Source organism: Vanacampus margaritifer, chromosome 7 (assembly GCF_051991255.1).
Source record: "Vanacampus margaritifer isolate UIUO_Vmar chromosome 7, RoL_Vmar_1.0, whole genome shotgun sequence".
In the NCBI taxonomy this organism is placed as follows: Eukaryota; Metazoa; Chordata; class Actinopteri; order Syngnathiformes; family Syngnathidae; genus Vanacampus; species Vanacampus margaritifer.
Window position 1 is genome coordinate 1,039,863 of NC_135438.1, and position 24,175 is coordinate 1,064,037.

The 24,175-nt window shown below is 41.1% G+C and overlaps 1 protein-coding gene across 3 annotated transcripts in view; it reads left to right on the forward strand.

The window, feature by feature from the left end:
* The window catches only part of LOC144055498 (protein ELFN1-like), a 61,996-nt gene that overhangs the window by 21,390 nt on the left and 16,431 nt on the right, over nt 1-24,175 (forward strand). The window contains exons 1-2 of one of the 3 annotated variants that reach the window (XM_077571495.1): nt 3,995-4,125; nt 8,324-8,406. The exons of 1 other annotated variant lie outside the window; for it this stretch is intronic. The gene's annotated coding sequence lies outside the window, so the exon portion shown is untranslated. Of the gene's footprint in view, nt 1-3,994; nt 4,126-8,323; nt 8,407-24,175 lie in introns of those variants that run through there. One more of the 3 variants, XM_077571496.1, reaches the window with a different exon arrangement.

A 24,175-nucleotide genomic window follows, 5' to 3' on the forward strand; every position in this document is an offset into this window, starting at 1 on the left:
GCATCGTGACATCAATTTTGTGCCTGAAGGTGATTTGGACCGACTGCGTCAACCACAACAACTAACAATTGATCAGAATCGGCCCTCTTTGCTGTTTACATTCACCTCAGAAGCTTTGAGGTTGGAGCTGGAGAATCCAAGTGAGACATGTTCCGATTTCCCATCTTCCTTGAATGCAGCATTGGAGCTGGCCTAAGCACAACTAAGACACGTTTTAGGCGGCGTCCAGACGGAAGCAAAGCCGGCTCCAAAGCTCGGCTCCTCAAACAAACCTCGTACACGGAAGCGTTTCAAGACTTGCGTGTGTCCAAAAGAAGACGCTGAGGACGTTTAACGGGAATCAAGGAGACACTCACAGTGTGTGATCTTTCTTCATCCCTGTTCTAAATTGTCTGTAGGTGTGACTTGTACCTAGTTCTTTTTTAATTTAATAAACATAAACAAATGTATTGGTATCCAACATCTGTCGTGAAATGCTCAAAGAAATACGACTGCTCAAGAGAACACTCCAAATAAATGTTGCTCTTTTCAATTTCCGGAAACAGTAAAAGCACATTTCGACAAACAAGTACAGCATATTTTTTTCCTCCTCCAAATTGAATATTTACTGCTTTTTCGCAGGAAGGTGCATGCTAATTAAATCGGCGATGTTTTTCCATCTATTGAAGGCGGGCCATGCATTATTCATGATGGGGAGTCCATTCATTTCGTAGCGGCAAGAGCGGGCCTGCTGTTTTACTACCTGAAGCAGATCGAGATGGGCTGGAAACGTCCACGGAGGAGCGCGATATCACCTTCGCTCTTCGCGGCGCTTGCTTTTCCTCGCGCTCGCGCTCGCTCTCCATCTCGCCACTCCGGAGCCGTGTCAGGCCAAACGACTTTACATATTTAATGTGTCGCCGCGGGCTGAAAGGCAACAGGCAATCCTCGGACGCCTCCGAAGAGTGCCGCTAAATGAGGCCGCTGCTGCGGGGATCCTCATCTCCGCCTCGCGGGTCCTTTTTGGCCGCATGCTTTTTAAAGACTCCGGTTTGAATTTGAAATGAGATTTAGCAGATGCGCCTTTTCTCTCCGACTGAGCAAAAATCAAAATGCTTTGTTTTTTCTGAGGGCTCGGAGCTTTTCATTGCAAACTTTTTTTGAGAAAAGTGATCTTGCAATTTGGCGCCGCCTCCACCAGATGGCGACCTAGGCAACCGCCTGGTTCGCCCATGCCCAGGGCCGTTGTCATCGCCGTAGATGGACTTTAAAAGATGATGCGCGAGCACTGACAAGAACCCGACAAACAGACGACGATTGCAGTGTTTTTATGGGAGTGCCAATGGCGCAGGCGGAAGGACTGGGATGTTGAGATGTGTGGCTGCTCGAACCCTGACAAGAACTCAAGATTTTGCTTGCGTTTGTAAGGTAGTATGATATGTTTGGAAAAAATGGATAGACTAAAAAACAACATTGTGCATAGTGACTGCTCGAGCGCTAACGAGAACGCTAAAATAGACGCGGGTTGCATCATTTCCAGAAAGTTGTTGCTTAGGTGCAATAACACATGAAAGTTTGGTTGACAATTACATGTAATGGAAAATTTGGACTTTCAATTTGGGTTGTTAAGAACTGCTGCTGCTTGAGAGCAGATGAGAAGCCGACAATGAGATTATTTTAGTCCTATTTATGCTTTCTCCACAGTAAAATCTTGGGATGTTTGGATTAGAACTACTGCTGCTCAAGCACTGACAAGAAGCTGAGAAACAGAATGTTTAGAGACATGCGGTGTTTGGGTATAAATTTCCATCATCATCATCTTCGTCGTCATCATCGTCGTCATCATCGTCATCCGAAGGTGACGGTCTTTTAGCTTGGAATGTAAAAAGTAGAGAAAAGTCAGTGCTCGAGCGCTGACAAGAATCGTAAAAACAGACTGGATTTGTGTTGCTTAAGGACAATAATGAAAAATGTATTAACATTTGAAAAGTAGAGTAGAAGTAATTTTATTATTATAGTTAATTTTAATTATTTGATTGTATATTATATTTGACAACTCATTGCAAGGGAGGCCATAAAAGATTGGCAAAAAGATGTTTGAAAAAGTTTGGTTTTGAATTCAGAGTGCTCAAGCGACAACAATCTTGAGCGACCATCATTTTACAAGAGCGTTCCTGCTCAAAAAGTGTGCATGACAATTAATAATAAAATAAAAATAAAAGACTGGTACCACAAAACGTTGCCAAAATTGACAATGGTGAGTGCTCAAGCGCTGACAAGAACTCTGGAAAGAGAAAATGAGACGGAGATGCCATTATAATGCAGATTAGCATCAGAGCGGCAGGCCTTGACCGCGTGACGCCCGAGCGACCTCTGGGCCACGTTAGGCTGTGAGCTAATGAGTGGTCGGCTGCGCGGGAAGTCCAGAGAGGATTTCCGAGCGAGGAGGCCTGCGACCTTTCCTGAACTCGATTGGTCTCTCGGAGGTGAGAGAGAAGCCAAACTAACCACGCGGGAAGGCGGGAAGGCGGGAAGGCTCTAATTAAAAAGGAAATGAAAATATGCTCTAAACTAGTACGATAACTTTTGTTTTTACACAATTTAAATTCAATAAAAACATTGAATTTCAATATTTTTTTCTGTCAATGACTGGCAACGAGTCTGTTGTTTTTCTATATGTACATTGACCGCTACCCAACAATAATATTGCTAACAGCTAACCGGCTAACAAACGACAACAAAGCATCCGCATCTTTTCTCCGCCGATTCTCCCGTTCTCCAATCAATCGCACTACGACCGCACCCGGGGCGATGATGTCACGGGAATGCCACGGCATCATGGGAGTTAATGCTTGCCCGTGCGGCAAATCTGCTTCCATCAGTCGTTAACGGTCGCCGCCGGCACAAATTGGCTACGACACACAAATGGACTGGAACACAACGCACACAAACAGTGGGATAATTTTGGGGGGAGCAAGAAGTCAGTGTGTTACATAAGCGCATGAATCCTGTGTGTGTGTGTGTGTGTGTGTGTGTGTGTGCATGTGCGTGCATGTGCGTGCGTGTGTGTGTACTGCATTGCGTTGAGGCTGGAGAACACTTCTGTACATCTGCCTTAATTGAACTGCACTCAAGCATAAATTAGTCCACCTCATGCCAGCACTGCACTTTCTGCTGTGTGTGTGTGTGTGTGCGTGTGCGTGTGTGTGTGTTGGAGGCCTGCCTACACACACGCACACACACACACACACACACACACACACAAACACAAGGTGAACAGATCACAAAAACCTATTTTTACAACTTTTGGAACACACAATTCCAAGTCAGTTTCCCATTTGCAGCCCACCTTCTTTTTTCTTTCTTCTTCCTTTTTTTCATCGTCAACATAGTTTTCTTCTCTTCATGATTTTATGCAGCCATTATTTATTCATAACCAATATTATTCGGAGTTTTTTAAAACAAAAAAGTAACTAAATTTCCAATACAATGTTGTGGCAAGATACGAGTTTATTTCATTCCATGTCCATTATTTTAACTCAAATCATTTATCCTGTCACAGGTTCAGAAAGGGGGGGGGGGATGATGGCGCAGTCGAAAAACTTCAGTGAGGTGTTTTTATTTACACTAGCACAGTATCAAAAATGTGAAAATGTTTTACAGTGCAAAACCAATCCCAACAATATTTACAAGTTCCATCGGTCCTTTTTGCAACTTACTTGACCACTCCCCCTACAAATGATTTTTGGATCCTTTCAAATACCCCCAGCCCCTCCCTCCGGGCAAACCATTTAGCCCATTATAGGGTATAATACCAAAAAGTAACCAAAAATAACGAAAGCATGTAAATAAATAATATCTGCAACATATATTAACCATAACAAAAATCCTATATTCACAATCCGGAACTTAATATCTCAAAAAAGAAGAAACTCATTAAATAATAAACCAAACTACTTTTGTGGTATCGTCCATAGTCATGTGACACTTCAAGCGCGGCAAAAGGCGCTATTTAAGTGGGAATCAGGAAGTGGTTTAGAGTCCAGTGTTCATTATCCAACGAGCCCGTGTCATGCGTCGTGCGTCGGTGTCGAGCGTGCGTCCTCGGCACCGACAACGAGGAAAAGGAATGAGTCCAGGCGGCAGGTGAGCAGTTTGTGAAAGTGTCGAATTACGGGACGAATTCGTGTGGGCTGTGTGAAAACAGTTTGGACGGAGCTCGTCTCCGCGGAAACGAAGAGCTAGCAGAGCGCGCTCACGTGAGCTGCTCCTCTCAGCGAGACGGCCGCGCGCTCCGTCACATATCAACATTGAAATGAAAGGAAATTTCCTCCCCACCCTTCCTAAAAAAAAACATTTTTTGCAGTTTTAAATTTTTTAATAAGGAAACATTGCGATCTATAATATTGTATTTGATGAAAAAAGTAATATAGAGTGGAATAACCAGAGGCGTCAATCAAGTCGTCCAATTTGAATTGGCCTCAATTACAAAAGTCTCGAAGAGCTTGATTGATTAAAATTTGTAATCACAATTAATCTCCCGATTTCCCAAAATAAAACGGCATTAATCACACACTTTGTCTGTACTAAATGTACAGTAAAAGTATATCCTTTCCAATTGTGTGTGTGTATATATGTATATGTGTATGTATATATATATATATATATTATATTATTTTATTTTATTTTATTTTTTACAAATTCCAGCGTTAGTACTGTGTCAAAAATCAATCCCAGAAACCAGTTTCACCAATCAAGCAGAAATTTGGGGGAATTTGTCTATCTTAACAAGGCACACCAAAAAGTGACCAAGACCCATATTTGGAATTGGACAGGAAGATGACTGTTGGTTTGAAGTAGACATTGCTGGGACGTGTCCCAGGGCTTTCAACGTTGTCAAAAATCAGCCACAGAGTGACATGAAATTTGGTGGACATGTCTATCAAATCAGGACAGCTGAAAAGTCTCAGAACCCACGTCTGGAATTGTCAGTGGATATTTCAGGGGTGCAATTCCTTTTACGAGTTTTATGATGTCAGCGGTTTGATTTCCTCGCGATTGTTGACAGCCAACTTGGAAGTGACGCCAAAGCGTTTCTTGTCATCGTTGCCGTGACAACACGCCCCGCAGTCGCTCTAAAAGCAGGTGTTTGGTTTCAGCCTCCTCTGCCTTAAGTCTCCTCTTCCTCCTCCATCGTCCTTCTGTGTCTTTGTGTAAACATAAATGATAGATCTCCTCTTTCATCCTTTTCATTGCTGCGTATTCATAAGGGCTTTTTTATTTATGGCTCAGGTTTTAAGCCGTTTCCTCCCTCCTCCTTCTTCGCTACCTCTGTCTTTCTTTCACCGCTGCCGCCCACATCTCCTTTTTTTTTTTTTTTGCTGGCAGCGAACAATTATTCGTCTTCTTTGAGGCACTCTCCACTAAAAAATAAATGCGGAAAAAGATTGAGACGACGGAATAGGAGAAGCGTCCTTGCGGTACTCGTCTTTCCTCAAATACTGAACCCCCCCCCCCCCCCTGAAAAATGATTTGTCGGGTGTGACATCCTCTGAATGCAAACCAACTCCTCTCATTAGGGAAACAATGAGTTTGTATAGTGTAGTTTTGCAAACCAAAACAGCAGCAATTTCAAGGGTCTCATTATGAATCGCTTGTTTGAAATTAGTATTTATTTTGTATTGTCACCATTGGGTTGAATAACTCATGTGGAGCTCGCTGTTGTCTCTGGATTGCAGTCGTCATAAAGACGTATTTTGGCTGCAGATGGCGGCATATTAAGGAAGGTGAATAATTATAAAGTGTTAAAAAGGCAACTGATGAGGAGCAAATGCTTACAGTGGCTCATAAGGTAATGTTTTGGCATCTATAAAGGCCTGTTACGGAAAGTTTCTAAAAGCCTTGCATGAAGACAGCCGCGATGGAAAAAGCCAAGTGAGGAGCAGCAAGAAAGTATTTCAGGCTGCTCGTGTCTTAATAATTTGGTGCCATGATTGCAGTTAATTAAGGAAAGTCAAGCAAATCCATCATATGATGAAAGAGACTGTTTAAAACCAAATATTTAAAGCTGCTTGTCTCTGGGTTACAGTCTCACAAAAAGCTGTATTTCAGGTGACGTTAAAGGCTTATCAAGGAAAGTCTTAGAGTATGAAGAGAGCAGCTGGAAATGAACGTGAACAAAAAAACAGCATCAATACTTTTTTTTGAAGGGGGGGGGGGGGGTTACTGTATTTCAGTTTGGCGGGACTATTCAAATGTTCCTTGCACCTTCTCCCATCTGCAGTTGAGTACATAAAGGCCAAGCCAACATTTCCGTCCACGTCTCCCTCCTGAGGTTTTGCTGCGAGGAGGCAAAAAAAAAATGTGAGCGAGATGGCGAGCGTTAATAGAATCTTAATTGGTTGATTAGGCAGGATAAAGCTCATTGATTGGCCAGCAGCGGAGGCCTCACCTGCTGTGGCTGCCGTCTAATTGGCTAGCTAAATAGCAATTGGATGGCAGGGATGCACGTGCGCGCACGCACAGCTCGGCTTTGTCATTTTGGGGAAAAAAAGTCCCCATAACAAGAGTTGAATGGTAGAGGTGGTGCCACACGAAGATAAGAAGACAAGAACACACAGACACACATGAGATCATATTGCGTGTGTGTGTTGCCTCGTTTGTCCTAATATTTAGCTCCATAATAGCGCCTGTAGCACACACGGGCCCAAAGGCTACATCTCAACAGTTACACTATGAATATGAATATTCAATGAGTAAAAGACAAACGTGTGCGTGCGTGTTCACTATCACTAATGTGTCTCTATTCTTGGGCAGCCAATAGGCCACTTTTTTTGTCGCCGCAAGGCCGCCATATTGCTCCTCCCAAGAAACGTTTCTTGGCAGACGATCCTCTGCATTCACAGTATCAAAATTGGAGAACATTTGAGACCGTACTTACAGAAACAGCATGATTTAGGATGTTTTAAATTTGTTAAACATAAACAAGAGGATTTCAGACATTTTAAAACTTGCCCTCATTACATGTATAAATTATTTAGCTTAATGATGTTCACAGGAGGAAACTTTTGCCAAATCTAATATTGGGGCGTAAGGAACTGAGCGCTAAAAGAAAAAAGGGGGTCTTCAAAGCAGCACATACCGTCCACTTGTTAAAAAATCGTGACAAACAACCTGTTTTGCTTCCCTTCAACTGGAAATTTGAGATTAAATTATATTTCAAAAAATTAAGCATTTCTGTCAATGGATTGATGGATGGTTGATCATGAAACTTAAACCAGTCCTGACATGTGGACGTACTGCAGTTCCAACAACTGGAAAATACGTTTTGAAACAATGAAACACGTTTCCTCACTCTTTAGTCTCATCGTCTGAAGAACAATTCTGGCGTACGTAAACCGAGTTGCCAGAGGTGCATGTTCCATTGGCACATTCTTTGCATATGTGACAACAAACCCCAAAATGACTGAGACAAGTTGCCCCAAACTACCTTGTTGGCTAATACTTGCTCTCGTTTAAAGGCCTGACAAGACGCCTGAATCTCTATTCTAACGAGTCCACACGATTTGCTGCTAAAAAATTGTCTATGTACGACACCTGTTTCAAAATATATGAAGTTGAATTTTTTTTAATTTGGGTTGTGCAAAACCGATAACTGGCTCTCATCTCAGCTCACAATGTGCGATTGTCTTCTCAGGCAGTACACAACCCCTGAGGCAAAGAAAACTAGCATTCCACTTTTTCGTTGCGCCCTCTGGTGGAGAAGAAAATTGCAATGTGACAACTTACCCGTGATACAATTAGCCCTGGTCTCCCTCTACGGTTTGCACGCTTTGTTTTGAATCGGGCCGAAGAGCGGCAAGTGTCAGCCCATTGTTAAAGTATATGTAGAAAATATCCCAGTTTTTGTTTTGCTCGCATCATTTATGATAAGCGTCACCATAGAAACCGTTGTTGTTACTAGTTTGACGGCGCTTATGCTGCTAGTCGAGGTACATCAAAATACAGAGTGGATTTTGCATCTGTTGTTATCGCATTTTATTAATCTGCCAACACCCCCGCATCCCCCCGGCGCAGTTAACGGTCTGCAAGAGTTATAGACTTGTATGAACTTGTCTGTGGCAGAATAAAGGTTGGGGTCCACTGACTTGATTACAACCCAACCCCCCCCACCACATATTTTTCATATCAGCATGCAAAGTCATTTCAATTGCAGTAAATGAGATGTAATGTTTTAGAAGCTCTCATCAACTCTCGCGTGGCGTTCCCTCGACACCATTTAAAAGTGTAAAATATCACAGTGAGCCCCTTCATTGATTGCCATTTTTTGTTTGTGCTTTCAAAGGCGTCGCCGACAGAATAAAAGACGAGATGTGAGAAAGTGTCGCCCGCTCGCCCGCCCGCCCGCCACTGTGAAGCATCAGCCAGGTAATGTGATCGGACAGGTGCGGCAGCAGAGATCAGCCAATGCCAGACTAAATATAATGCCCCCCCCCCCCCACCTACCCCAAGCGACAGCATTGTGATCAAAGCGTAACAGGTGCAGCCTTTAATTGAAATTGGCCTTTTTAATAAAGCGGCGGAATAACAATGAAGCCAAAGCGGCTTAACGCGGCGAGCGCGTTCTTGCCTCCCTCCCAGATGATTTTGACTCTCGCTTGATGTTGTGACAAATACGTTTGACTTGTTGCCTTTGAAAGAAGTCATCGTGGCTTTATTCCCGCAGCGCGGCGACGGCGTTCCAATGTCGCGCGGTCGAACTTTACAACGGCGTGAGCGCTGTTCACATTTGAAATTAGAATGAAGCACAAAATGTGAAATGTTGGAACTGTGCGCGTTGTTTGAGTGCAGTGCTGCTTTTTGTTGTTACAATTTTTTTTATAGTGTGTAATCGCATGACAAAATAGTGCCAGGTTATGAGATTTTTATTATTATTAGTTTTTTTTATATCTACAGTTTTGCAAACTAGGATTATAATATAGTTTTGGGTTTTTCATTATAGTTCAATTTTATTTTGTTTGAACTTTTGTTGTTAAATTTCATTTCGTTTAAATTAGTTTTTTGAGCATGGACCCCAGGTAGCTCCTAGGGACCACATGAGTAAAGCCCCTGGGCCTGTTCCAAAAATAGGTAACAGGATGTTGTAGAAAATAAAAAAAGAAAAAGATTTATAGAAATTAACGTGTTGCTTATTGGTAATTATGCATTTCCGAATTATTGTGAGAAATCCGTTTTAGAGTAATATTTACACTTGGAAGAAAGTAAAATAAAGAATTGGAAAAAATAAATAAAAGTCACTCCAGGGTTGAGGAACAAACTCACAACCTTCAGTGTGGGAGGCAGCCGGTCTACTCTCGCAGCTCCTGCTTTGTGTTGGTATATCGCTCATGTCAGCTGGAATCTTCCCAACTCCAAGAGAACAAAAACCATGTCTTTGCTCTCTTGGAGATAAGCAAAGAGTGGAAGTGGCATAGCTCAGGTGGTAGTGTGGAAGTCTCCCAAGCTGAAGGCTGTGAGTTCACTCCTCAACCCTTAAGTCTTTATTTTACTCATGATATTTACTATATATATTACGTATATTGTCCCCCAAAAATAACACAAATGCAAATGTGGCCGGCTAATTAATTGGTCCGACATTACTCTTTTTTTTTTTTTAACTTTACAAAATCGTTTCGCGGGCCGATTAAACCCGTTTGCGGGCCTGATCCGGCCCATGGAGCCGTATGTTTGACACCCCTGATGTAAAGGATCGTCTGCGGTCAAAATGAATAGTGTGATTAAGCTGTGTTGCTAATACATAATGAATGTGATATTTTTTTGTGATTAATCAGTGACTTAAGGCTTTAACTTTGACAGAACTAGTTTGAACTGCTCTATATGTATCTATGTATTGGGAATGCGGGCTTTAGAAAGGTCGCGGCAAAAAAAAAAAAATTACAAATAAAATCTTGCTGCCGTCACGTAGCTAATTACACTGAGGCCTGTTCTAACGAGACCAATTTGCTCGGAAGTCGCTGAGACGTCGGCGTCTCCGCGACATCCGCATTTTTCTTGGGCAATTTTTTTTACCGTAGCTTTCTTTCTGCTGTATGTTGCCGCTTTATTCCGAGTTCAGCCAGGAGGCGTTGCGATCCTCCGCTAAACGCACTCAGAGACTCATTTGGCAACAAAAAGACGTCAACAAAAAAAGATGAAGATTAACGTGCGTGCGTGGCCTTATTTACGAGGCTCATTTACAGTAAACAGATGAGTTTGGGATTCTGTTGATGTGGCAGCAGGGGGGGGGGGGGGTTGTGTACACGGGGGGTGTTTGTGGGAAAGACCGAAAGATGCCGAGCTGCTTCTTGCTCACAATGATCTATTTATCAATTCCCCATCCTCACACTTTCCTCCTCCTCCTCCTCCTTGCTGACCTACTTGCTCAATCTCTTCACAGCACTTTCAATTCAACTTTAACAACACTTTTTTTTGTTGTTTTCTTGCATCCCCCCCCCCCCCCCCACCACCGCCTTCCTCCTTTCTGCTGCTGCCGCATCATCCCGCTCCCCGTTCTTCTCCCTCATTTCATTTACTTTAGATTGCTTATCGGCCCCCGCGACAAATAAGAGACAATTGGACCCTTTGCCGGCATTGTTTGTGCGCGCTCATTTTGTTTTCAGTCGAGAAGAATGTGGAGGATAACAAAAGGGCGGGGAAATAATACCACTGCCACAATCGTTTAATTAACATTTAATATAGAAAAATAGACAGCCTGGCGTTTGAGCCCATTTGAAGAAATGCGTGTTAATTCGCCGCAGGCGTAATTGCAAATGTGTATTTTTAGAATGTACAATTATGCAAATGACATTTGGAAATGGAAGTGAACATGATGTGGAGGACAACGGATGGAGAATGTATGTTAACACTCATGCGTTACAGTGCGATGTTCTAACGCCGTGTCACTCAATCTTGTGGATTCCGCTGTCAATTCTTGCAGGATGCTGTTCTGTTGTGCTCCGATTTGTGTTGGCAAAAGATGTGACGGTGCGTTTGTGTGCACTGCAAAAGTTGTTACCTCATGGCAGTGACGGCCTATGCACAGCATTCTGATTAATTCATTTGCTCCCAACAACGTATAAATACGTTCTATTGTAAATATTACCATGCTCCCCAAAAATGTATTTACACGTTTTTTACGTTTTGTTTTTAATATGCAAGAGCAAACAGAATGCTTTGATGTAGCTTCTGACATGAAGAGGTGCCTTAAAGCAATGCTAGTTATTACAAAAAAATGGCTAGCAGTTGGCAGCAGAGTATAAGAGATCAACCAGGGCCATGTTGCAAAAGTTTTTCCCCACTGTTTTAAACAGATTTGTGAATAATGATATAACTTGGCTATATTCTAATGCTAATTGTTGCAAAACGGGAACAGATAAGAGACTCAAATCTTTCTTTTGGTAGGTTTCATGTTTTTATAACAATAGAAAACAATATTATGTGGGCCTTACAAAATCAGTCAAAATCCAGTAAAACAGCTGGGAGCGAAGGGGGTTACTTCACTGGCTCGCCAGCGTTTTTATTGAACCACTCGAGATGAGATTCAGCATTGTTTCATTGTTTTATAGTGTCTGCTGTATTTTGTGTTATTAATTTGATACGCATTTTATTTAGATTTCTTTGCTTCAAAATTTTTATTATTGTAGCACAGTGTGTAAAGTGTGCATTAAAAATATAATGTATTATTTATTTATGTATTTATTTATTTATTCGCTTATTCACTTACCTACTTATGTTAATTAATTTATTTATTCTTCAAAAAAAAAATTCTGTTCACAAGCTTTGGCTTCCTGATTTTAATTGTCATGCATGTTCGAAAATTTTTATTGACTTATACACTTAACTATACTTATGATTTTTATTAATTTATTTATTTAGTGTTATTTTGTTTATACTTGTCTTTAGTGGTTCACCTGCGTAAAACGTATTATAATTATTTATTTAGATATTTCTTTGCGTATTCACTTTACTACTTGTGTTATTTTTTCTTCAAATTTTTTTCTGTTCACAAGCTTTGGCTTCACTAATTTTTATTTAATTTAATTGACTTATACACTTATCTACTTATGATATTTATGAATTTATTGAATTGCTTTAGTTTATACCTGTCTTTACTGCACGTTGTATGCAGCGATGGTTGTTTTCAAGTTCTTTATAAATAAAGTTGAGTTGAGTAAAAGGTTGGCTGACATGCTGATGTCTGCCAGTCAGACAAGATTTCAAAAGCGTTATTTTTGGCGTGACAGCAAGTGCGTCGACGCAAACCGCCGCGCAGGGACAACGTGAGCCGACAGCATCCGACAGCATCCGACAGCATCTGCATGCGACAAACGTGTTGACGGCGGTCGGCGCTCCATATTTTTGATCAGATACTTCATACACACCCTTCTTCCTCATATAAAGAGGCCGGGGGGGGCTAGTCACTTAAATATAGCCAATTGGGGTAATAAGAGACAAGTTGTGTCCAATAAGACTGGAGTTTGAATTTCAATACATTGACAGAATGGAAACTACAAGCATATAGCGAGACCCCAAAAATAAGGAAGTTATCTGAAGAAGGCGTCAGTGGAATGTTCAGATCATCAATTGTGCCTCATTGTATTTTTGTTGTCTGTTGTCGCTTTTCCTTTGATGGTTTATTGTAGACTTCTCGAATATGAGTTCATTTTTTTGAGTTGATTTTAGGTGGTTTAATTCAACATAATCTTTTCTATAAGAACGCTTTAACAAAGATGGAAAAAAATTCGCAAATTTTACGACTTATTGTTTACATTTGGAAATTAGCATCAAAGTTAGTTTGGTTTATGAAAAGAATATGAAGATGCGTCGTAGCTGAGGAAATAAGTGTGACTTGACCCAAGTCATTACTTGACTACTGGGTAGAGAGAGACCCGATTTTTTTTATGTTTAGAGACGATATTCATTTTAAAAAGGAAAATACTGGTGTCAAGAAAAAAAAAAGCTGAAAAATTATTGAAAAGAAAAATCAAATAAAACAACTAAATAGCCTCCTATATTTGTCTTCAGTAAAGTTATCAGAAATGTCAAAATAACTGAATAAAAAAAAAGAAGTAACTTCACTTGTATTAATTTCAAACAAAAACTTGGGTCAGTAGCATCTCTTGTAAAATGAATTGAAAATTTAATGTGATATTAATTAAATTGTTTGTTTGTTTTCTTCTTCTTCTTTTTTTTTAATGGCCGATGCCGATATTCGTCAAAATGCCTCATATTGGTGCAAATAATTGGCCCTGCTGATCTTGACTTGATCTTTATTTTTGACACAATAACTTGTGGCTTGAAAATTGAAGGTTAAGACTTGAGACTCACTTGTGACTCGTTCATACGTGACTTACTCCCAATTCTACAATTCAGTGGACTTTTCTGGTGCTCAACATGGGACATTTTGACATTTCAATTTTAAAACGTATGTGAGCTAATGATGATCATCATCATCCAATCTGCAGGTAGCCTTTCCGCCAATCAGGCCGTGTCAGAGTGATTGAATTAGCATACATCAAGATCTTATCGCAGTGTGAGCGGCGAACAGATCCGATTATACGGATCTGATGAGCAGATGACTGAGCCTTGATTGTGAGCCGGGCCTTAATTTACTGACAAAAGGTGGGAGGTGATGAGAGGAGAATACAGACGGGTGAGGTTTTTAGTAGCACCGCAGTTAGAGGTGGCCAGGGTACAAGATGGCATCGTTTGGAGGCTGTTGCGGCTGTCGGTCTCGGGTGGCAAAGCCGTGCAAGCGTAAGAGTGACGTGTGTCAAGGCATGCCGAATGGCGAGGGTTGTTATTGGTAGCAAGGATGGTTGAGGTGGAGAGAATACAACTGGATTGAGTTGCTGGAGGGGGTTTAGGATGAGGGCGGTGAGGGCTGGGGTCTTGTTTAGGCTTCTGAAGGGGCTGTGTTTGGAGGTCAAGGGTCAGCAACCGTTACTGTCCCAAAAACGATTTAAGGCCAAATAAATAAGGAAAAAGCAAGAAAACATTTGAACATTGTGATGAAGGAAACGGTGTATTAGTGTTCGTCTAATGTACTTCGACATAAGAGAAAAATGTGCAGCATCCAATACGTAGATTCATTTTCGGCTACCTTTTTTTTCTTCCGTTTTGGGATGAATTTTTTTTACTTTTTTTGGACATTTTATGGCAAATTTTCAGATTGTTTTCTCTGCCTTTTTTGCAATAAATTTTCAGTCATTTTTGGCAATTTTGCGGACATTTTATGGTAATTTTCCTGATTTTTTCTTTTTTTGGGAGACATTTTTACGGTTGCTTTGAACATTTTCTTTCCTGTCTTTTCTTAAATCAGTTATCTGACTTTTTTGTGGGCATTTTATGGTAATTTTCAGGCTTTCTTCGTCTTTTTTTAAGGCATTTTATAGTTCCTTTTAGAATGTTTTCTTTTCTGCCTTTTTTATTTTTTAAATCAATTTTCTGAACTTTTTGGGCAATTCTAAAGACATGTAATCGGTAAGTTTTTGCATTTCTTCGTTTGTTTTTGGACATGTTATGATTACTTTTTGGATGTTTTCTAGCTAGCTAGCTCCCATGGTGCTCATTTACCTAGTTAGCATCAGAGGCTAAAACCAAACTGTGTTTACGTTCTGGACCTGGATTTGCCACCTGTGCGGGTCAGGAAGCCAAGGTGACGAAGGTTAGGGTGGCACGTCTCAGGCTGCCGAGTTGTACAGATGTCGAGTGTAGGGCGAGGACGAGGAAGGAGGAAAATGGAGAGGACAGAGCGAGTGGTGGCTGTGTTTTCAACTGATATACTTCCTCGCTGATGCTGGCTCTCGTTTGTCTTTTCTGGGATCAACCGCCATGGAATACTGATAGCAAACACACACACACACACACACCCTTATCTTCACCCCCGCCATTTATTCTCTCAACACATAATCTACATTCTGTCTGCTCAACTGATTTCCTGCCTGGCGTCTCAGCTCCCCATGCAGCTGCACTTTGCCGACCCAGATTTCCATCCATCCTTTCACTCACTCACTCTCTCTCCTGCAAGCTCGGTCGCTTCTCGCGTCGCCGCCGTCGCTTCTCTTGCCGCTGACGTCACCGCTGTCCGATCGCTCTCGTCGTTTGGGGGTCGAGCCGACTCGTCGTCCTCGGTCGGCTCAGGTGGTGAGAAGATGTGAAACCGGGAGGTGTGGGACGGCGGCTCAAATGGGATGAGTCATGTGGCTTCCTGTGACGCTATGCGGATGGCTGAGGAGGTCGTGTGTGAGCGCCCGATTCCCATTCGCAAAATGCTGTTTATCAAAACATGTGCTGACTTCCTGCCACGTTGGTGCCTTGACTCTAAATTGTTTCATTTCATTGACGACTTTAAACAAAATCATCTTCAATGTTTAAGATAATGGTGTAAAATTGTTAGATAAATGATCTTCAATGTTCACATTAAAATACAAATTTAATGATCGAAATTATCTTCAATGTTTATGAAATTGTGTGCTGGCAGTCTGTGGTTTTGACAGTATGGAGGACCAAAACTGCCAAAATTAAAAATAAATAAATGACTAAAAGTTAAAATAAAAATGAATCTAAAAAATATAATTTGAAATTAATTAATGTGTATAAGTGTGTGTGTGTGTGTGTGTGTGTGTGTGTGTGTGTGTGTGTGTGTGTGTGTATATATATATTTTTTTTTTTACATCCGTTTTTATTTTCACTTTTAGTCATTTATTAATTTTAAATTTGGCAGTTTTGGGCCTCCATACTAAAGTGTCTTTAATGTTTATAAAAACATGACTTTCATGGATGACTAAAGTGTATTTGTTTACAAAATAGAAACCAGTCTTTTTCCGACCATGGCTTTATTCTGGCTTTTGCCTAAACAGACTTTCAGTTATAGGCTAGGATTTATTTTACCCCACAATTAAAAATAAAATAAAATACTTTGGCACATGTAGCCTACAACATACTACCTTGTTAGTATCACTGTTCTGAGGTCAGCGGTTTAATATGGTGACACCACTTTGTTGCTGCCTTAAGCTTTTAGTGACGTCGCGGTTTCTCTTTTATGGCCCAAGAATGTTTACATTACGTGGTGATGTGGAGCACCAAGTCATCATCTGGGATTTCCCACTGAACGATACTGGAAACCAACCAGAATAATTTGATCACATGTTGAATACATAACCTGTTATCTGTTCATTTAACGTGCCAGCAGGCACGTTTGGCCTTTCCCTACCTGCTCTGTGAGTCATGTCATCCTCTAAAGTGAGTGGACGCAGCACAAGCTGGCGGCGTTGGTCTCAAAGACAAGCTGGGCCAGAGCGGGTGAAAACGTCAAAATCATTTTCCCCCTCTCCAGTCCGCATGCTAGGCTCTATAAATTGTTATTGTTAACCAAAACACGTAAAGTACGAGAAACCTGTTAGATGACGTAAAATGCTCAGTTTACACAATCAAAATTATCTTTAATGTTTATAAAAACGTATTTTAGGCTGGTTGAAGTCTCGAAAATCATCCGTTTGCAAAACATGTGCGTTAGCTTCGTTAAATGTTTGAAACTGACAAGATGCAGAAATGCAAGCTTACTCATCTTCAAAGCTTACATGTTAGGCTTTTTCAGTAGTAATAATTTTTATTAAAATTTTTAAGAAATGCAAAAATAAAACTGAATGTAAACGCTAGAAATTCAAAATACACTTGGAGGGGGTGAATTTTGAAGTGTATCGAAAAAAAAAAAGAAGGGAAATGCCAATTTTGGCAATGCGAATAAACGCTGGCAAGACAGGATACATGTCGCACGTTTTGACCGGATATTACGTCACACGTACGTTTGTAGTCCCAAAGCAATGTTGGACGGTAAAGAAGGTACGTTTGGGGGGGGGGGGGGGGGATGACCAAACAGAAATCTTTTTGGAATGAATTATAGAAGCAAATATGAATGTCATTTCAGATGGAAAACAGCAAAGAAACACTACAGAAACTCAAACGACGTCATCGCATGGCGTAGTCGCTTCCTGGTCTTCTTCATCTTTTTTTAATTACTGGTGGATCACATCTCTATGATGTATAGCGCCACCTACAGAGGCGGAGTCCTCTCTCAATGTTCGCAAGAGAACAACAAATGGAAACGGGCAGAAGCCGCATGTCCGTTTTTGCGCATTTTCAGTCAATTCGCTTAAAAAATTTGAAACAATTGGGTGGAAACCTGATGGTGTGCATTAACCTCATTTTTCTACACGGCGTGCCGACGTGTGGGCCAACGCCACAAGGGGTAGGCGTCGTCACATTTGGCCAACGTCGGATTGGTGTATCTTGGCCTTAAAGTGACCTTCAGTGTGCCAGTGACTTCAGGCCACCAAGCTTGCTTTTTTTTTTTTCCATCTCAGTAAAATAAGAGATGAAATATGAGAGTAGAAAGTCGGCAGTGTTTGGCTCCAAAGGTTGAGAGGAGCGGCGCGTTCTGCCGCCGCCGCCCGGCTGCCATTTATCTGGATGACTGGAGCGCCATTAAAGGAGCATTGTGCGGCGCATTCATTTCATCCATGGCGTTGGCCATTGTTTCGCTGACGGATGGACGAGGGATGACGTATAGAAAATCAACTTTGTGAGTCTTCTTCTTCTTCACCACCGAGTCCCCCCACTACCCCCCCCCCTCCCCAACTCCAGAACTTAATGAATGTCGTATGCAGCTGAGAAGTCGTTTTGTTTTTGATCGCTCGCTATCTGTGCGGAGGAGTTCAGAGATGGAGGTCTCAGTCAGAGCCAGACGGCGAGATGAAGGAGCTAATTTCTTCCCTGAAATGTCAAATGAAAAGTTGGTTTAAAAGTGAAGCTCAGCCTATTAAAAATTGGGAGACATGAGATGTTTTTCAGCTTTTAGAAGGCAAACATCATGGATTTTTGACACTTTGGAGCCTCTGGAACCTTCTTCTACTTTTTCAGTACTTTGACTATTACAACTACTTCCACCACTACTACCTCTTTTTTGACATCTCATTCCGCACCAACCAACATCTTTTTTGTATAGAAAAAAAATTCATAATTACTGCCGTCCGTCCGTCCGTCCGTCTTCTTCCGCTTATCCGGGGTTGGGTCGCGGGGGCAGCAGCTTTAGCAGGGAAGCCCAGACTTCCCTCTCCCCAGCCACTTCAGCCAGCTCATCCGACGGGACCCCAAGGCGTTCCCAGGACAGCCGAGAGACGTAGTCTCTCCAGCGTGTCCTGGGTCGTCCCCGGGGCCTCCTGCCGGTAGGACATGCCCGGAACACCTCCCCAGGGAGCCGTCCAGGAGGCATCCGAGCCACCTGAACTGGTTCCTCTCAACGTGGAGGAGCAGCGACTCGACGCTGAGTCCCTCTCGGATGACCGAGCTTCTCACCCGATCTCTAAGGGAGAGCCCGGCTACCCTGCGGAGGAAACTCATTTCGGCCGCTTGTATCCGGGATCTTGTTCTTTGGGTCACGACCCACAGCTCGTGAGGTGAGGGCAGGAACGTAGATCGACCGGTAAATCGAGAGCTTTGCCTTTCGGCTCAGCTCCTTCTTCACCACAACGGACCGATACAGCGTCCGCATCACTGCAGACGCTGAACCGATCCGCCTGTCGATCTCCCGCTCTAACCTACCCTCACTCGTGAACAAGACCCCAAGATACTTGAACTCCTCCACTTTGGGGCAGGACCTCCTCCCCGACCCGGAGAGGGCACTCCACCCTTTTCCGACTGAGGAGCATGGTCTCGGATTTGGGGGTGCTGATCCTCATCCCAACCGCTTCACACTCGGCTGCGAACCGCTCCAGTGAGAGCTGGAGGTCACGGCTTGAAGAAGCCAACAGCACCACATCATCTGCAAAAAGCAGAGATGCAATGCTGAGGCCACCAAACCGGACCCCCTCAACGCCTCGGCTACGCCTAGAAATTCTGTCCATAAAAGTTATGAACAGAATCGGTGACAAAGGGCAACCTTGGCGGAGTCCAACCCTCACCGGAAACAAATTCGACTTACTGCCGGCAATGCGGACCAGACTCTGACATCGGTCGTACAGGGACCGAATAGCCCGTATCAGGGGGCTCGGTAACCCATACTCCCGAAGAACCCCCCACAGAACTACTCGAGGGACACGGTCAAACGCCTTCTCCAAGACCGCAAAGCACATGTGCCATCGCCCATAATTACTGCCACTTTTGAGAAATAAAGTTACTTTTACTTTAGAAAAATGAAATAAACTGTGTACTCCAGTATTCATTTCCAGTTTTAATGTACATTTTAGTAAATGTATTGAAAATGTGATTTAAACATTTTAATAATATTTTCGTGAATGTATTGTTATTGTTGTGTATTTTATTTTACTAGGGTGACATTTATGATCAGTCTCGGGACTGCAGATGAAAAATAGCCTTTTGGCTAATTCTGGCATATTTACTGTAATGCTGTCCCTGATATAAACCAATCAATCAGTATATAATCCGATATACAAATGTAATTTTTAAATTTAATAAAAAAAAATAGCATGATTAAAATTACATTTTTTAGGCTTAAAAATTTTAAACATTTTAATGTTGTGATTTAAAAAAATAAATAAATTGGTACCAGTATTTGTTTAAAAAAAATGTATCAAGGAAATGTAATGTCATAATTTTGTGGTGGAAATTTATTTTTTTTCTTCAATCATTGGTACATTTTTTTCTTTTTGTTAAAGCAAAATTTCATACAGAAAATTTTAAAAGGGGAAAAAGTTATATTTTTTGATTGTTTTAATGTTTTTTTTTTGTTTTGTTTTTTTAAATCAAAATCCAAAATTTTAACATTTAAACTTTGTGAAAATGTTTGATTTAAAAAAAATCATAATTTCAAAAAAAAAATTATGTGTAGAAAAAATGCACTTGTACTGAGAAAATGAAAATTTTATAGGGGAAAAATTTATTATTTTTAGTCTTTTTTTCTGATTGTTAAATTTTTACAGGGATGTGATTTTTCCGCTAATTCACGGAATTCCGCTTTTTTTTTATCTCCCCCCCAAAAAAAAAAATTCCGATTATTTTTATTTTTTTTTTTTTTTGTAGTTCATTGTGTATGCACATGACTCCGACAGATAACATCTTCTGCTATAACAAAGACATTTGTGGTATGCTCTAATATGAGTTACTTTTCATTTGGTCATGATACAATTATTTGTTCATGAAATTTGAACTCTTCAACATTATTTATGTGTTAACTTAGTAATCACATTAGTTAGATATGATGATATTCTCAGTGATAGTTTTTAAAAGCAAAGGCAGTCCAATGTTTTTGAATGTGACTGATTTTGAGTTGACTAAAACTGCCATTTTATATGGGATAGTTCAATATACATTGAAAATTGATGCTGTTGTTTTGTCTATTTCTTTGTCATGTGAGTGCATTGAAAGTACTTAAAAACACGGAAAACCCATGAGCTCCGGGGGGCTTCGCCCCCCCCCCCCCCCCCCTTGTCCCCCACCAGGGCACTGCCCTGGACCTATTTGGGTGCCAGCGGCCCCCAGACCCCCGGCTAAATTTTCAGATAATTTCACTTTGGTCAAATCACTTCCCTGTTTTTATAAAAAAAAATAACGCCCAAATTGAACATTTTAAAAATGCACCCAATTTTGAACATTTGGGAAAATAATAATAATAATATTAATAATAATAATAATAAAGATGTTAATATTATTATTGCTACAAGTTACCATGATCATTTTGGGGGAAAATAATGAGATTCTTCATTGTAAATGTGTTAGTTACAAAATGATGTTGAGAGTACGCTCGTTAAACATTTGATTTATGTGGAAAAAAAAAAAATCATAGTCGGGGGTAAAAAAAAAAGTGCCATGACGCACGACATGGCAGTTTGAGAAGCACGTCCTCTACTTGTAATCCCCGTCAGTATGTTCTGTTGGTAAATTAACTTGACTAACTTTTGAGCCCAACTTGTGCTTGAGGCGTTTGTGTGATGCCAAAGCATCTGGTGGCATTTGGCGGCGATGAAATTGGTTTCCAACGAGCCATCTGTGCGCTCTCTTTCCAAATTAAACATCTCTCTTCACCGCCGTACACAAAAGTGTGGAACGTATTTGAACTGCGGAGAGAACAGACATGCTTTCATTGCTTTGTTACCTCTGCCAAGGACGCGACGCTGGCCTGGCCTTCCGTGAGATTTTTTTGGAAAACCACCAGCCATGAATGTATGAGTGAAGTGAGGCGGAATTCCGTACATTGCCGACGATACGATGCATTCTAGTTACTCCCAACGTGACACGTGTTGCCGAATGTGTGAATCTCTCCAACCTTAATGTGAACATTTCTTCAAATCATGCTCTACGTATAAATTGACGGGGAGGGAGGGGTCAAACCCCAAACATTGGGGGGAAAAAAAACACTCACTTTAAAATTGTGGAAGAAATTTTATTTATTTATTTATTTTTTATGATAAAAGTCCTGCATAGACAAATGTCAAATCTGCAAAAAAAAATATGAGTCCTTCTGGTGGTGTGGGATAGGAAGTATAAGAAGTCCGACCCGCTGACTTGGGTCAAATTTGACACAACATTTTTGGGATTGTTTGAAAAAAAAAAAAAAAAAGTTGGGTTAAAGGTTGTGTCAAATTGACTCAGCTTAGTGGGTCGGTCCAATTTTTGACCCAAACTGGGCTGTTTTTGACCTATCAGTTTTAAGAGTGCAAGTGCTGTAAATGCAATTTAGCCATGCCTGCCATCTAGTGATGAATGATGATATTACAACTTAAAACACAGCCAATGCATATTTGTCGTTCGGTGATTTTTTTCCCCTTCAGTATTTTTTCATCAAATGGATGGATGGAAGGATTTTGTTTAGTGTTTTCCCTGTGATGTCACACATCATTTTGTGCCGGCCGTGGATGGCGGGAAAAGTGCATCCCACCGTTGGCAATGCGATATTGCACGATAATTCAATTCACTCACACGCACACACTCCCTTGAACCTGTTTTATCGGACATTATTTTAATTCATATTTCATCCTGGGCTGCTCTATTCCAACCTGATCTATTATTCATGGTTCTGTTTAAAAAAAAATCTAAGAGTGCGAAGGTCACTGATTCACGCTCGTACCTCTTGGCTGTCCACACTCTACAGTACATACAACGCCGTAGAAATGATGACATTAGCATTGTTTTGGGTTTTGTGGAAGTTCAGCATGAGTCCAAATGACAAATTGCTGTATGGCTGTAATGGACTTTTTTTCCTTTCTCTTGTTGAATGAAACCTCGTGTGATCACATTAACAAGCCAGTGCGAAGAACACGAGAGGCGTTCGGGTGTCTAAGCAGGCCACAATATGATCGGCTGCTCGCGGAGCTGAGTAAATGAGACGCCTCTTTTAAGTGGGGGCTAGTCGACGTTTTTTTCTTTCTTTTTTCCAAACTTGACGGCAAGCAGAGAGGAGAGGGGAGGCACGAGCAGTTACGCACAGAGGAGGAGGAGGGTGAAGGGAGGAAGGTTAGAGAAAAGAGACGTGCACTTATTCAATGCCTATTTACTTGTCTGAAATATGAATAATCATAGTAAATGGTTCCAGTGGGTCCTATTTAGCCCCAAGGACGTCATGAATTGCCCATGGGTGTGTTCTGAAAATAGCTTGCCAGTGTTGGGACTTCAAACCGGAGAAGGTTATCATTTATTGATTTAACTTTAACATCCTACACATTTACTAATGTACTAAATATTCTATAGTTTGTTGCTAAATAATATAATAATGATAATAATTGTACCTTAAAAAGAATGTTGATTACTGTAATGAATACTGAACACTTTTTGTAAGACTTTTCATCTAAAAAAAATTCCGACTTTCTTTTAATAAGATTTTATAATTTACATAATTTCTTGAAACAACTCGCCTCATTCTCACTTTTTTCTCTGAAAAATACAAATGAATTTCTGCATGCTTCTGACGTTTTATGGCAAAAAATTAAGGCTCCTGTATAAAATTGTGACTCTGTTTAAAACGTTACTCTCGTAAGATTATGACTTTGTATTAAAAAAAAGGAAGATTTCATTGTGATAAACCAACATTTTATTCAAAAAACTTTTTTTTTAAAATTCTAACTCCTATCTCAACAAAACCTGCAACTTTATTCTCTGAACATTTTGACTTTTTTTCCCCCTTTTTTTCATAAGATTACATATTTTATCCCCCAAAAAGACTCAGACAAAAAAAATGCAACTTATTTTTGTAATATTCCGACTTAGTTCTTGTAAGATTGACTTTTTTTTATATATATAAAAAAATAAAATAAAATCCTCAAATGTGATCATTTGAAGGGTGCGTCAGCTCATTTTAACACCAAAGTGACTTCAGTGTTGCCCCATTTTGAGACGGTCTACATCTTGATTTGAGTTTGTCTTGTACCTTTTCTGACTCGTAAATAAGAAATGAAGGAAGTGCTGAAAGCGCCTGTAACGAAATGCTAAAAATACTTTGCCGGGCACCCTGCTTGGACGCCTGAAAGTGGCCCTGAAGAGTGCATGCATGGGAACTCCTCACCCAAACGTCAACTCTTTGGTCAATCCGTCCAATTCAAGTGCTCTTCCAAGCCACTTTTTTCAAAGGAATCGTCTGAGTCTGGAGTGTTTCCATAGACTTTGCTGACTCGGGTCAGTGGACCAATTCACATCAGTATGCAATGTTTTCCGTGAATCTCGAGTCAGTTTGCTCGATTGAGTTGAGGTAGCTAGCTTGAGTCAGTGATCCGATTCAACAAAATCCGTTGATTCGAGTCGGAAAAACATCTCAACGTCCAGGCTAGAGGACTGCAATGTTTCTGATGGTCAGCTAACTGGACTCAGTCCTCTGATTGGACTCAATCACTTAGTCTGCCGTGTTTCCAGCGAGTCCACTAACTCTGTGTTCCTGCTAACCGCTGTCAATGAACGGAATCTGCGGTAATTTTGGTGAGTTAGCGACTTCGAGTCGGTCACTTGGTTGAACTGAATCATTTGAGTCGGAGAACCAAATCATCAAAATCCACAGTACTAACTCGCCTGATCTCACTGCATTGTGTCCGCTGAGTCTAATTAATGAGCGTGTATCCCGTGCGCCGGCTCACTTGTAGCGGTCAATCGAATGGTCCGAGTCGATTGCGTTTTCGCTGGGCTTTGCTGCGTCGTGGAAGTCTGTGCTGCTTCTGAT